Consider the following 14,000-nt stretch of genomic DNA (forward strand, 5'->3'; position numbering starts at 1 on the left):
AAAAAAACCCCACCACAACAACAAAAAAAACCAAAACAGGGTAATGTTAACAATATGTAGGAGAAGCTTCATTTACTGATGTTCTTGAGACCACAAAGGACCAATCTGACAGCTTTATTTGCTCTAAGTAAAAATAAGGAGTAGATAAATTCTTAAAAATAGTAAATGAAACCATTTGCTTATTTTAATTAAATAGTTAAAGATGTGTAAAATCTTCTCTGAGGAGGTCTGCATCTACTTAACTTCAGAGAATCCTTCTTAAGTAAAATGAGTCCTTCATCAGAAATGCAAGGAGTCTAAATTAATCATCAGGCAACTACTTGAGGCTTTAAATCCCTACTTGATGATGCTTTGATCCACAGTAAATATTTAAATAGATGTTGATGTAGATACTCATTGTCCACTCCTGAGAAAAAAAATTAAGTAGCTCAATGTGTGCTAGCAAAGCTGAAATACGGTGGGGTTGCCTGTAAACAAAGGCTTTTGCAGATGTTACATTTAAGGAAAAAAAATAAAAATCAAGATGAAGTCTAGAAATGGGAAAAACATAAGAGCAGTGTACCCATCATAATATATCCCTTTTCTCCTTCATATCATCTCTAAACACTCCCAAAATAGAAATTAACTTACTGTTGGGACTCAATAAGGTAACTTGAGAAATTTCATCAAATACTTTTCTACCATGTTTAAAAAGGGAGTTTATTGTATTTACCATACTGCTGTGCACATTCCTTTCATTGCTTTCATTAAGTCAAAATAATAGTCCCTAACCCTGCTATTCTATTAGTTAAGGGTGTGCTCAAGCCACTACTGAGCCTCGCTACATTCACAAAGGTGACCCGTGAGACAATTAAAAAACACCTATATAAGATACTAACTGCAATTAGAGAAATAGGTTTGTGCAATGCACAGAGCTTCCCGATGGCCCTAACGCTGCTGTCTTACCACATCCTAGTGTTTTCTTTCTTAAATTGACAGATGGCAGCGAGCAGCCTCAGGAGCACTTTAGTTTCTTCTATTTCAGGCAACAAAAGCAATGAAATGGGGCAACAGGAGTTCACCTTTGCGGTGCAGAAGACATTGTGGAATAGGGTTGATGCTAGCCTCCTCTTATCTGGCCAAGCAGATTTATTTACAGATCTCACGTTTCCAGGCTATTCATAAAGGTCTAACTTGCTGTCGTGGATTCTATGCAATTCCTACCACATCTCACGCTTTCCTGACAAGTCCAGGCTTCCTGTGTTTTGTGTCCAAACAACAAGGACTTTGAGTGAAGGAGTTACTCTTACAGAAGCTGTTACAGCAGCCCACACTGTATCTCGTTGGGAAGAGGCATCTGGGTCACTCAGCTCTTTATTTTGTTGTTCAAGATGACAAAATATAAAAAGTTTTAAAAGATCTCTCTGGCTGAGCTGAAGTACAGCAGCTAATGGAAATACACAGCTTAGGAAGCCATGACGTGTCTCAGCAGAGGGCTTTTATTATCCTTGTACAAACACTTCTCAGAGAAGATGCAACGTGACTTTGCTGTGAGGAGCAGACGAGACAGGATTCAAGCAGTGGAGAAAGGCAGCTTAGTTTATTTAGGAAACTACAAGCAAGTTTAGACCAGAAGTGATGCTGTCCTGCTTAGCACCTCTAACAGTTAATATCCTTTTTATTTAAATGACTAAATCTGGATTATGTTTCTCCGTTCTGAGTAGCATGTCTTAGAATTTTTGCTGTCATGACTAACTAATGTAAGCTGCTTTTTCCTTCATGCTGCCAACTCTGGAATTCTGCTTTTAAAATGACCTTTTTTCAAAATGGTTGTAACAGTTGGGGGGTGGGGAAACCTCTACAAGGCAAAACTACTTTTTAAAATTATAGGAACTAAAAATGTCCTAATTACTTAGCACAAGGGAAATGAGGAAAAAAGAAGACGGAGTCTAAATGTGCAGCACAGAACTAGTGATCTTTGCATAAAAAAATTCAGACATTTTTAATAATTTCATATGGATTAAGAGAACAGTGAGACACCCCCCCCCCCCCCATATGTGGAGGGTTTTCATAATAATTTGAAGACTGCACTTCTGCTCAGAAGGACTTTCTGCTTTGCCTGTTAGGAAATTGCCTCTTGTTTATTAAAATTCCTTTGTTTTTCAAAATTCCACCCACTCCCTAGGGATGCTCGTGGAGGAGCAGCAAGCCATCCCAGTGGCAGAGCAGCACTTTGGGAGGCTGCCGTGTAGTCACCCCAAGTAGGAAGCACACGGTGTCCTGGAACGGTCTTCTCAGCTGCTTTGATCCCAGCAGAAATGTCTTCTGCGTTCCCCCATGGGCTGTCTGCTGGTGGTTCCCTCTTAGCAGGGCTGGGGTATCTCTCTGGAGGGGAGGGGGTTGTCTCACTGCATTTCTTCTTGCCCTTCCCCTGTAACACATTAGTGACTGTCTTGAAATGTTTTTGTTGTTCTTTTTTGGTTTGCAACCTGGAAATAATTTATATGTAGGTCTCTTGTGATGACTGAGGGTCAGTGTTTGGAAACGGCATCTAGGCTGCGTACCACAGCGGCCCCTGCCCTAGGATGACCTAGGACTGCATCCTCTGGTTCCCCAAGGGTGGTACAAATCCCCTTGCAGGGTGGCACTGCCTCAGTGCTCACAGTAGTCAGGCTTCTGAAATAAGTAGTATGAGGGTTTTTTCCGAATAGAAAAGCATAAATATTCATTGGTATGTTGCTTGGGGGAATGGCATGTACATCCTGAATCAATATAAGGATGCAAGCTGCATTATTGTCAGCTGTCTTGTAAATGAGATGACATTATTAACTGAGGGTCTTTCCCAGCACAGGAGCCTGCACTCATACATCTATGATGCTTTAGACTAGAGTTCTGTATTTCTTTCGCATGATGTACCCTCTTGGCCACAGGAGACTTGCACAAGCACACTTCTCCTTCTCTGTAACCTTCTGAAAAGGGAGAAATAATGCTGCACTACCTGACGGGCAGCACTTCTATACTGCTGTTTATTAGGTGGAAAACAAAGAGAAGGGGCAGGGTGGTGTAGGGAGGGGAGGAAAGAGGAAATAAAACAAAGTCAGCTCAAGTCAAAAGCTTGTCGAGGGATCAGGCACTGAAAATCCCATCCTCAGTGCCGAGGAAATGTGCTGTGGATAAAGCCATGACAGACAAATCAGACAATGATGCAGTCTTTTACCAGGGAAAGACATTCAAAGAGCAAGCAGAACTTAAACCTGATTTGATTGGTAATAATCCTCTAGTTGGTGCCTGGTGATGCATTTAGAAGAAGAAAAAAAATTATACCATGTACTGAAAGATGTTACAAGATTATGTAATGCACTGCATCACGTAATACAGTAGCAGAAAAAGAAAACCAACAAGACTTTTTTAGTTATTTACCTTATTCCATTTGAATTGTATGTATGTGTGTATATATATATGCCTACATATACACAATTTTTTTTTTTAGCCCAGGTGCTAGAAAATTACTGCTTGTTGTCCAGCTAAATTATAGGGAAACAGGCTAGTTATGAATATCTACATTTGCTGACTAGGCTCAGATCTGCAGGCACAGAAACTTCTGTTCAGTGAAGAAGTGATATTCCAGCCAAATGTAAAGAACTGTGCAGGAAAAATTTAAGCCTTTTATTGAAAAGGATGCAAACAGTAGAGATGCTGTTTCATTTACCATCAGATAATAGAGAAGGAATGTTATATGTACTCAAAGAATATGTTTGAAGAAAGTGTTGTTTAAAAAAACAAACAAACAAAAAAACCCCAAAACAATACCCTTGAAAACTGGTATCCGATTCTGCATAGATATAAGAATGGGCATAATTTCATGAATGAGAGTAGTTAACTGAAATTGGATTGAAATAATGCTTCATTCATACCAGTACAGGTCCAGAACCTTTGGAATTTGCTTCTAACTTCTGGATCACGTGGATAATGGGGTGATGCTTCAGTTATGTCAATAGATTTTTTTTTTTTTTTTAAACCATTTTTGAATTCTGCAAGATGTCGTGTCAGAAGAGGGAAGCTTCACCTGAGAGCTGAGCATCTAAATGCCGTTAAAGGTGTGGGCGTTAGTTTCTACGTTTCTCAATTTAATAGCCTTCTCCAGTACTATTTTCCACGTAGTTCATTTTAATTAGGGATCAATAATAATGCCCCAGCAGTTTAATACTTCAGTCATTTCAATTGAAGTTGATTGCTTCAAGTATGTTCTGGGCTGCGTAGCGGGAAAGTTGCTCAGCAACTGTGATGTGTAGAAAATAAAATTACGTGAACTTGGCCATTACTCATCTTTAGGGATGAATTTGTTATTGTTCCACCCTACACTGACACTAACCTTCTGAAGCTGCCTGCGATGCCTGCTGCACTTGAGAAGCTGCATGTCAGAAGAAGATAGTCTAAATCATGTTTTCCTTGGTTTGTTGGGGCAACTTGCTTGAGGGCAAATCCCGTAAACAGAGGGTTACACATGGGACCATCAGTGAAAATGGATGCTGAAGACAGCTCTAGCGGGGACAGGTTTAATCATAAGAGGCCTGATCCCAATCCCACTGAAAACTATTCCAGTCCTTCCACTCGTGTCAATGTTAGCTTAGACCATGCTTTCGGATCAAGGCTCATATTCTAAGCTTTCAGTATTTGAATGCTTGAGAGCTTTATGTTTGTCTTCAGATACAATGTTCCAGCAAAGTAATGAAAGTTCATTACAAATAGCCTTGATTGGCATTATTGTCTATTTTTCTTCCAAAGCACAAGCCTGGGCATAATCTGATGCAGATTTCATTGTATTTAAGGAAAAAAAAAAGGTAGAAATTCCAGTTAAAAATTCCTGTTAAACCTCCTGATTTGTCCTAATCAGGAATCAATCTAAACCCACTTTGTCTTCTTCCTTCAAAATAAGTTTTAGTTTTGAACTTTCATTAAATATGGGTATAGAAAAGATTAAAAAGGAAATATACAATTGTCCAGAATTATCAAAAAGCAGTCTAGTCCTTGCATTCCCAAAGGAAAACAAAACAAAAATAAAAAAAAACTCAGAGCTCCTTCTATCTTGGAAAAAACCTTATATTTGCTCTTGTCACCCCTGGGAAGAGAGAGTTCCTATGGTAAGAAGATTGCTTTTTAATCAGGGGAATGGAACAGTAAAAACACCTGGGATAACCCAAAGAAGGCATTAACTAGAATACTTTAAAAATAATTTTTACTAATACAGGTATTAACTAGGTGCTTTGGTAAGCATGCTAATAAAATTAAGCCTGTGAATTGGAAAGGTACTGTAAGGTACTAAATAGGGTACTAATCGGCCTCATGGAGGTACAGCAGACCTGAGCGTTTGCTACTTTGAGTTGTTATTTATGGGGTGGCACAGAGCCACCAGGAAGTTTCCTTAAGGAAGAGTTGTTATGAATTTTCAAGATTAAAAGAAAGTCCTGTGAAATGAAACAACTGTGACTATACCATTTTCTCCCTTTTCCTGGTTTGGGAAAGTCAACCAGAGAAAACGCTAATAGCCAGATGAAAAAAATATTCCTCTGATTGATCCTTGGCCTGGAGATCAATCTCTATGCATACATTCACAGGTGCATAGTTTAGAGTTGTCCTAAGTCTCTGAATTCCTCCCTTGTTTCCAGATATGTGAAACAGGAAGGCAGCTTAAGATATACGTGGAGGATTCTCTTCCTGGCTTTATTGCTGATCTGCTGGGCAACTCTATGGAAACCACAACTGTGTTTGTCCTCTCCCTTTATACAATGACAATCATGAGGCTGTTTCTCTTTGCTTTGTGCCCTGTGCATGATGATGTGTCTGATCATCACTGGTGCAGGATTCCTGTGAACCACATGGTGCTCCAAGAAGTGGTGCTATGGCTGCAGTAAATGCAATGCAAAGCACAGAAATGGTAGAGGAGGTCTTCCTGGGAGCCTTGAGGCTGGCATCACTGATACTAAGAAGCTGTGGTTAAACATCCATAAGGAAGTCTGTAATGTACTCATTAAGTTTTCAGCCAGTGAATTGTGCTAGAGAGAAGACAGCAAGAATATGTGAACAGAAATTAGAGCTTTTCAGATGTTAGGCTAGTGCTTTATAAACACTTGAGTGATGTGTTGAAGAGTCCTTCAATTTTCATATGCCTAATACATGTTTTTTTTTTTAAAAAAAAAAAAAAGACCAAAAAAAAGCTTGCTTATAAAGGTCTCTGTTTTAACTGTTAGAACCTCACCATATATCACCAGAAACTCACATGGCATACTTGACATAATTAAATTCCATGTTAAGTGCATTTTTCATTAGTTTTAGCTAAAACCCCTCTATTCCCTTACAAAAAGATAAATATATGCCTAAGAGTTCAGTTTGCTTGCTTTCATATCGGATGGACTAAAGGTAGAGAGGCTCTGACAGCGTTTTAGAAGAGGTGAAGAATTTTCCATACTAATACTGTAAGTGGGAATTGTCGGAGGAGACCTGCCAGAGCTCAACCCCCTGCCTAATCACACCCAGCAAGGTATTTCAAGTGATGCCTGAATCTGTTCCAGCAGACGTCAATGGCAAAACTTCAATTGACTTGAGGTGGGAAAAGGATGAGGCCTCATGAGGCAAAGCCAATTGCAGTTGTGAATGATAAAAGCAGAAATGCAGTCTTGCTACACAGTATGAAGTTATTTTTTGTAGATCTCCAGAATCAGCAGGGATGAAAATGGTAGATACTTTTGCAGGTCGTACGTTTCTCCTTACCTTGGTAAAATTGCCTCTGTTTGTGAACTCATTAGCAGAGGAACCATTTATTCTACAAAGTGTTCAGGAAGAAGGGAGTGTCCGTGTAGCAGCTCCTCAGAAGGGTATTAGATGAATACATTTTTGATGAGCTATCAAGCATCATAAAAGCCGTGGACCTCTGTAGAAGCAAATCAAACACAGAGCTATCTTTCCTGTGACTATAGAGGACCTTGCCTGTGACAGAAGCCACTGGTTTGAGGGAAATTAATTTCTGGGCTGCTTTTGAACAGGGATTTTCAATGCGCTTTGTGCTTCGATGCTCAGTTCCTGCATGTTCTTGTGATTTTAAAGCTTTGTGGAACTTGGGGTGCTCGGAAACTGCCTTGAGGTAGAGAAACCTGTGATAATTAGGCTCTTGCTTTTATCCTGGGAGACAGGGACTCACTACTGCTGAACTGCACTGGGCAGTAGCTTTTGGGCTGAAACTTATTTTTCAGAAGTTGCAACTTGCTGAAAAGGAAAATTTCATTAGGGAAGAGTTGCTTTCAATGACGTTTTAAAATAATAATTTAAGATATATTTAATACTTTTATCATTTAGTCTGGAAATTTTGGAGACTTAAAACTGCTGTTGTTTGGGTTCCCCTTTCCTCCCCCCCCCCCCACCCCCACCGGAATAAAGATATGTAAGAGATGCAAATAAACACAGGCTTAAAGCTGAAAGCCTCTTGAAATGGATTATTCTGATTGATGTGTATATAAAATGTATCCATGTTTGCCACTATGTTTCATTTTAGGATTTAGAAGGATTTTTAAATATCCAGCTTATCTGTATGACAGGGAAAACTCACGAAATCTTCATCAACTTCAGACTTATAGTAATGGTTTAAGTGATATTATTGTGTAATGTGGTTGAGGCGAAGAGAAAATGAGTTCTGTGACTGAATGTTTAGGAGGAGGGGATTAGGGTAAGGGAAAAAAAAGTCCAATTAATGAAGCATGTTTGAGATTGAATATGTATTTTTTCCTTATGGAAATTTTTAGTTTGGAAACTTTGGTTTGGAAGTTGAAATATGCACTGTATTTGCTTATTTGTTCAGATTCTCATTTTTATTAGATGAGAAGGTTTTTATTTTAATTTTGAATATGGTGAAACGTTTTGGTGCCCAAGACTCTAGAAAAGGAATATTGTTAGAAAGGCCACTTCCAAGTGAGTGTTTGAGTGGTTTCTCTGTGTACCTATAGGTCTGGATGCAGAAATCGTTCCTTCAAAAATGGCAGGCTGAAGAGATGAAAAATAGGTAGCATGCCAAAGTTTCCCAAGGACTGAGGAGCTCTGGCGTCTCCTGCCCTGGTGGTATCTGCAAGAACTGGTGGATGCAGAACCAGGTGCCTGCGGAACCTCTGCATGCCCCTGTGTGTGAAGTCCATGTGTGGTGTGAATTGCTACCTGTTGTAACAAAACAAGCTCAAATGGTAACAATTTAGTGAATGCAGGGTGGTCCAGTAACAACGGTAATCTGGATCTCCCCCAATTCAATACCTGAGCAGGCAAAAGGGAATTTAAAAAAATATTCAGGGAATTCCAGACCCAGGCAATTTTCAGCAAAAACCAAGGGTTACCTGCTCTGGTGCCTGTGTTCCCAGCTAAGGTCTCTGGTAGCAGGTCACTGGTAGGGAGAGCCATTTGGTTAGAAGTTTATATAGTCAACTATGAAAACTTTCATTAACCTTACACATTAAGTGCAATAAGTATGTCTTTACCTGAACCCAGCTAAATGTCTAAACATAGAATCATAGAATGGTTTGGGTTGGAAGGGACCTTTAGAGGTCATATAGTCCGACCCCCCTGCAATGAGCAGAGACATCTTTAACTAGATCAGGTTGCTCGGAGCCCCATCCAACCTGACCTTAAATGTTTCCAGGGTGGAGCATCTACCACCTCTCTGGGCAACCTGTGCCAGTGTTTCACTGCCCTCATCATAAAAGTCTTTTTCCTTATATCTAGTCTGAATCTACCCTCTTTTAGTTTGAAACCATTAGCCCTTGTCCTATTGCTACAGGCCCTACTAAAACACGCTGCTTCAAAAGCTGAGTGAAAACTGCTACTGATATCAGTGGGAAAGGAGCTATAGTAACGTGATGATTCCTGATAGTGTGCTGAGAGCATGGGATCTCATGCTTCGCTCTCCATTCATACAGGCAAATTTTCCTCCTCAGGTAGTCCCCTACAACAGGGAAACACCCGAAGGTAAAGCTTGAAGTGGAAGGTGCATTTTGTGACAGCCTTGTTAAAGATGCTCAGGGACCACTCAGTCCAGCCAGTCCTGTTGGTTTTCGTTCACAGCATCTGCATTGGTATAAGAGGTGGAGAGGAAATACAGGAGAATAATCAGGATATAAAGGCAAGATTAAACCATTATTTTTTGGCCAACGCAATTTACTTCATGATGGTCCCTTGGAGGGGTGCTGCTCAACCTTTTTATTGGTGTTGTAAACGTTCAAAAAAATACCAGTTTGTGCAAAGATTAACTAATTCTGAGGACTCACCAGATAAAAAATACCGAGTGGGATTAGTTAACTTCTTCCAGTTATGCGTAATTTCAAGATTTCCTGATGTACGCAAACTTGATTTTGAAATTGAGATTCTGAATTTAGATTTTACCTGGCAAGTTTATAATTACATGTGCCCGTAGCTTAATGAAGCTGCATTAAATCATTTGGCAGAGTTACAAAATGTAATAGCCCATGGCACCGTCTGTCACCTACAAAGTGGATTATTGTTGCTTTTCTTCATTTTGCTGGGTTTAAGCAAGTGTTTAAGGGTATTGTACCAGGAAGGTGTTTCTTAACAAACATATGGTGTGAGTTCATTGAACATTTCTCTTGCTTTTTAATCTTTTGGAAGGAAGTCCCATCTGAAAAGATTTTTAAAAATTATTATGGCAGGTTTCAGATTAGATTTTAATTCTCTGTCATAATGAAGGCAAGAGAGACTTGAATGAAATGATGACAGATCCACAAGCGATGCCCCATCTGCTACACTGTCATGTAGAATATTATTCCTCAAAGTTGAACTTCCAAGATAAAACAACCTGGTAATGTAAAAGAAATTCCAGGGTATATTTTTTTTAGAATTTTTGGTGGTAGCAGGGAAAATTGAAGTTAATTTACTGATTTTTGAAAGCCTCAAGGGAGATATGAATGAATACTTACTTAGCCATTTAGTGTTTCTCTGCAGTAAGTGTGCTGGGATTTCAACAGGATCTTCCTGATGTTGAAACTAAAGATTGATTGATTGATTTGATTTATTTCTTTTTGCTGAGAAGCATGCTCGTACGACCTTGTATAATAAGCATAGCGAGCTGGAATCTGCCATGAGATCTGGACTTTCAGTCCTTTTTTAACGTTATACTCGATGACTAGCTGTGGACAACCACTTCTCTTTCCCTTTCCTAAAGGAATGAAAGGAGCACCATCATCTAGGGAAGGAGAGGTCAACAAAGCTTGTATGGATATTGCATTGTTGACTTCCAAAAAAACCAGGATTCAATTAGGAGTATAGGAATTATTTTGTGCTTGGTTTTAAGAAAAAAATGGGGAAAATTAATTTTGGATTTGCCACATTCAACCATTCTGAAAATTATTTTTCCTTAAATTTTTAGAAAAAAATGCTACTAGTTCATGGAAATATTTTGTTTAATTCCAAAATATTTTTTTATTTTATTTGGACATTTCAAACAAAATGGTTTTTTCTTAAATTAAAACTTGACTTGAAGTTTCATCATAAAAATGTTGAAGCGCTGAAAGTTCTGTGTCTTGAAGGGAGTATAGTTTGTTCTTCATATTCAGTCAATTGAGTTAAATCCCACACAAATTCAAAAATGCTGCAGACCTGAATCTGAATACTTCAGTGAAAAATTGCATTCAGCTTTAATTTTCATCAAGTGTAGCAGTGAGTGATATTACCATATACTGTTATGTATAAATTCCAAGTTTAAAGTAGTGTCCTGAATGGGATTTAAATTCTGATGAGAGAGGAGGGAGAAAACAAAGAAGAGATGAATACAGGACAGGTTTTCCTCCTGTGAATATATTTTCAAAATTAGGTGTGTTAGATCTATTCTTAATAAACATCACCCCCCCCCCCCCCTTCTAGATGATTCCTGCGATTGTGAGAACTTTTTCAATAGCTTTGTAATATGTTTAGAGTTTCATCTAAAAGAAAGTCCAGTATTTACCAGTGAAGTTATGCAGCACTAGATGTGTAAATCTGTGAATTAGTTACTGAAATGAGTGGTTTGATTTCAGAAGTGCTCAGCATCTTCTGCACAGGGACTAAGACCTTTACAATCTTTTTTCTTTTTTTTTTTTTTTTTAATCATGTATTGGCAGTGTACTAGGGGAAATTGTTATTAATGGAGAAAAGTACAAGATTTCAGTCTTCACAGATGTCATCAATAATACATGGTATGTCTCCTTTTTAAACTTATGTATTCTTTTTAATTTTTCATGCAAAATGTTTTTGGCATGTTTGAAACTGTTACCATTCAATTCAGGGAAAAAAGAAAAGTGATTTGATATCCAAAAATACCGTGGCCTCATTGCACATGCATTAATGTGTGTGGAGCTCCTTGACAATGTCTTTGGGATGCTGTACTTCAGAAGGATACTTTAAGGGCTCAGTGATCAGTAATTCTTTGTGGTTTTGGCAAACACATTTACCTCGTATGCAGTTTTTCTTAAAAATGGAGAGAGTGTTTTAATTCTATTGGTAGTCAGGTGCTGATGCATCAGGTGCTATAAAATCGAGATGGTCGATTCACTGGAGTATATCTGTCTACCATTGTGAGCACTGAGTTGCATTAGAGAAAACACTGCAGCTTTTTTCCTTTTTTAAATCTGTATTTTTATGTTATGCCACTCTGGATTGTACAAATCTTAACAACCGTTATTAGAATTATGCTTAGCCCATTTCCCTATTTAAAGAGCTTTTTCCCTAGAATTATATCCTTATGCAAGGGAACAAAGACAAATTACGATGTATTTTCAAGACATGCTAACAGTCTTCACTGATGCTAAATCCATTGCCTGGAATCCAGCCAGAAAGTTTTGATTGGAGATAAATACTTGCAGGTTCACAACTGTGCTACCTTTTCTATACACCTCCATGAGTCCACATGGGGTCTAATTGCTTTTCCTAGGATTATATTTAGTAACTGATTGCAGATGGCTTTTAGACAGCAGGAAGGAGAAAAAGAAAACTTTCTCTTTTATGTAGAATTATGCTGAAACTTTCAAGGCACAAATACATTTATTTAACAGAGACTGTCACCCTGAAAAGATTTCTTGCATTAACAGTGCGCAATTCTGATTAAAATATCTTATTCTCTTGTTCTTGTTCCCTATCTGTTTGTTTATATTCACTTACTGTCCGTTGTCTTATTTTTTCATTTTAAACCCTTTGAAACAGAAACTATATTTTTGTTCTAGAGCCACAATGAAGTTGTGGCACTGTTATACCCTGGCACTCCTAAACACTAACACAAGACACATTCTGATTTACTTCAAAATTTCATATTTACATATATGCATCCTTTTAAGATGGGCTCTGTAGGATGTTGAAATGCTTGTGGTCTTATCTGTGTTTCTTTTCTCATGGATTGAAGCATTGCTTAGAGCAAGATATGTGGGGTTTTATTTCTGTAAAACTTGTATTCATTAACTCTGTTTATGAATTGGAAGGGTAAAAGGAAAAAAAGATCAAAATACTATTTCCCTCATCAGTAGTGAAGGGGATGGTGGGGCATGACGGCATGGTGGTAATTGACTCTCAGTGTGCTGGTGTGGGTACGGGTGTCCTTGCCAAGGCTTCACTTGCCTCTGTGTGAAACCTCTGCAGTTGTTAATGCTGTGATATAAACAGCCCTGGAAGCAGCAGGATATAACTGAAAAGTTGTTCTTTGTTTAGATAACAGGGGTATGTATCTATAGCGCATCAGATCATGTGAAATTTTTGGTGCATATGCCAAAAATGTGCCTTCATGAAAGGGAATAACTTCCAAAACATACTGGTCTTTTTTTAGGGGACAGACACGTAATGATGACCAAGATGCACAGAATAGATTCACTGGAAAAATCAACTTTTCTGTAGAGTTGCCACACTGTGGTGTAACAAGGATGCTAAGGTATTTTCCATATATTTAGCAGAAATAGTAACGCATCTGACAATATGAGGAAGCAACAATTTTCTAACAGTGGTCTTTGTTCACAATTAGGAAAGATTAGAGTTGTTTGAGAGAGTTTATATGACACAGTTGGAGATTTCTGTAGAGGCAATTGATCTTGGGATGCTCTGTTTGACAGCCTTTGCAATCTTCAAGTTAGGTAGGTGAAATATGAAGTGTAGGACCTGAGAGAAAGAAGAAATTCAACTAACTTTCTGTTCTTAATTTCCCTAGGCTATCTAGAAGCTTTTCAGCTGCTGGCACAAATTTGAACAGCCTGAAACCTCCTCCAAGTTATATCCTACAGAAGGGGACACAGCAGCCTGTTCCTTGGGTTTGAGATAGCAAGAGTGCAAGGCTCTCATGTTATTACACTTATTGTTTCAGACAAGTCTCCTACACAGAGTGACTCCAAAGAAAGATGGAGCTGGATTTCCCTAGGTCCCTGGTGGCACACCTTCTGGGCTGATGAACAGTGTGCAGCGAGAAGAAAGCAGCCGAAACCCCGTGTCTATTTTTTTAATGACCTCACAGTAACTTGGAGCGCCTTAGAGTTTTTACTGCTTGAGGTAAGTAATCAAACTGCTTATCCCTTCCCACTTAGATTAATGAAAGAGTCTTGTCAACAGGAATAAATGAAGGAATGAATCCTAAAAATAAACAAAATATAAGAGGGGAAAACAGATGGTTCACAGATATCTTTCAGAGAGCTGCAGAGGTAGTAAAAGAGACTTCTGAGGGCTAATCAGTGCTGTGAAAGCACTGCCGATCTGATCTGCTCCTATCTCAGGAGAAGGGAAAAGGAAAGGGGAAAGGAAAGGAGATTATTGATATTGCATTTCTTGCTTTCAGGATTTGCATTCTGAAATGCTTACACAAAAGCAGAAAGGAAACTCTCAGTACTGTGGAGTCCTGGTACCAGTTCATCAGTGTCATCTTCCTGAAGACAGACAGACAGTCAGACAGAAAACAAGCATGTCCTCCCCCTTCTCTGCCAGTTAAATAGAAATAAACACCCCCAGCAAACTCCTTAACATGCAGTTTT

The 14,000-nt window shown here is 38.7% G+C and overlaps 1 long non-coding RNA gene across 1 annotated transcript in view; it reads left to right on the forward strand.

The window, feature by feature from the left end:
- LOC148057047 (uncharacterized) overlaps positions 1-13,518 on the forward strand; it is a 64,183-nt gene extending 50,665 nt beyond the window's left edge. Inside the window, exon 3 of the long non-coding RNA XR_015702051.1 lies at positions 13,343-13,518. This is a non-coding gene — a long non-coding RNA (uncharacterized LOC148057047). The remainder of the gene's footprint in view (positions 1-13,342) is intronic.
- The last annotated feature ends 482 nt before the right edge of the window (positions 13,519-14,000 follow it).

This window comes from Nipponia nippon, unplaced genomic scaffold (assembly GCF_047370975.1).
Source record: "Nipponia nippon isolate SJK-2023a ecotype South Korea unplaced genomic scaffold, ASM4737097v1 scaffold_10, whole genome shotgun sequence".
NCBI lineage: Eukaryota > Metazoa > Chordata > Aves > Pelecaniformes > Threskiornithidae > Nipponia > Nipponia nippon.